The sequence below is a fragment of the Canis lupus genome, chromosome 25 (assembly GCF_011100685.1).
Source record: "Canis lupus familiaris isolate Mischka breed German Shepherd chromosome 25, alternate assembly UU_Cfam_GSD_1.0, whole genome shotgun sequence".
In the NCBI taxonomy this organism is placed as follows: Eukaryota; Metazoa; Chordata; class Mammalia; order Carnivora; family Canidae; genus Canis; species Canis lupus.
In genome coordinates, this window is record NC_049246.1 from 30,684,897 (window position 1) to 30,686,851 (window position 1,955).

Sequence of the window (1,955 nt, forward strand, 5' to 3'; positions counted from 1 at the left end):
AGTGGTTGAGCATCTATCTGCCTTTCGCTCAGGGCATGACCCTGGAGTTCCAGGATCAAGTCTCACATTGGGCTTCTGGCAGGAAACTTGCTTCTCCCTCTGCCTATGTCTCTGCCTCTCTCTGTGTGTCTCTTATGAATAAATGAATAAATTTTTAAAAATAAAATAAAATAAAACAAAATAAAAAATCATTGCCATACTCAAGGTCATCTAGATTTTCTCCTATGTCATCTTCTAGAAGTTTTATAGCTTTGCGTTTTACATTTATGTCTGTGACCCATCTTGGCTTAACTTTTGTGAAGGATGTGAGATCTGCATCCAGATTTTTTTTAATGTGAATATTCAGTCATTCCAGCACCATTTTGAAAGAGGCTATCTTTGCTTCATTGTGTTGTCTTTGTTCCTTTGTCAAAGATAAGTTGACTATATTTATGTGGGTGTATTATTCTGTTCCACTGCTCTATTTGTCTTTTACTAATACCACACTGTCTTGATTATTGTAGCTTTATAGTAAGTCTTGAGGTTGGATAGTGTCAGTCCTCCAACTTTGTTCTTCTCCTTCAATATTGTTTTGGCTCTCTTGCATCTTACCCCTTTCTATATAAACTTTAGAATCAGTTTGTCAATATCCACAAAACAACTGGCTGAGATTTTGATAGGAATTGCACTAAGTATACAGGTCAAGTTGTAAAGAACTGACATTTTGATAATATTAGGTCTTCCAGTACATGAATATGGAATATCTCTCCATTTATTTAGTTTGATTTCAATCACAGAGTTTTATAGTTTTTCTCATATAGAGTTTGTACATATTTTGTACAAACAAAATAGATTAGATTTAAACTTAAGTATTTATTTTTGGAGGTAGAAACTTAGCTTAGTGTTAGATCTTTTCTATTTTCTAACACATGCATTAGGTGCATTAGAAAAATGTATACATTTCCCTCCAAGCACTGCTTGTTGCATCCTACAAATTTTGTTTTGTTTTAATTTAGTTCAAAATATTTTAAAATTTCTCTCTAGATTTCTTCTTTGGTTAATGTATTATTTAAAAGTGTATTGATGGGGCGTTTGGGTGGTGCAGTTGGTTAAGCATCCAACTCTTGATTTCAGCTCAGGTCTGATATCAGGGTTGTGAGATTGAGACCCATAGTAGACTCTGCATTCAGCATGGAGTCTGCTTGAGTTTCTCTCTCCCTCTCCCTCTGCCCCTCCCCCTACTCTCTCTCTCTCTTTCTTTCTCTCTCTTAAATACATACATCCTTAAAAAAACTTTTTAAATGAAAGTGTATTATTGGCTTAGCTGCCATCATGAATGACACAATAACTATCCAGATCACAAAGTTTGTGACCCACCGACTACTTCAGCAGAAACAAATGGTCATTGATCTTCTTCACCCAGGAAAGGCCCCAGTACCTAAAATAGAAATTCAGGGAAAGCCTAGTCAAAATGTACAAGACCACATCAGATGTCATCTTTGTATTTGGATTCAGGCGCCATCTTGGTGGTGGCAACACAACTGGCTTTGGCATGATTTATGGTTCCTTGGATTATGCAAAGAAAAATGAACCGAAATGTAGACTTCCAAGACATGGACTGTATGAGAAGAAAAAGACCTCAAGAAAACAGTGAAAGGAGCACAAGAACAGAATGGAGGAAGAGGGTCTGCAAAAGCCAGTGTTGGTGCTGGCCAAAAGTGACCTGGAGATTGGACAATAGAAGGAGTAAAGACTCCACAGAGATTTCATCTGTGGTAATTGTGCAGATTTTTCATGAGAGGATTAATAAACTAAGAACTTTTATGGGTCTGATTGTTTGGGGGAGAAAGCATATTGCTTAATCTTCACATATTTGGAGATTTTCCAGTTATTTTTCTGTTATTGATTTCTAGTTTAATCCCACTGTAGTCTGAGAGAAGATATTGCATAATTTATATTCTTTTAAATGTGTTAAG

At 36.0% G+C, this 1,955-nt stretch overlaps 1 pseudogene; it reads left to right on the plus strand.

Moving 5' to 3' along the window:
* Positions 1-1,311: 1,311 nt before the first annotated feature.
* LOC100684037 lies at positions 1,312-1,701 on the plus strand (annotated as a pseudogene).
* The last annotated feature ends 254 nt before the right edge of the window (positions 1,702-1,955 follow it).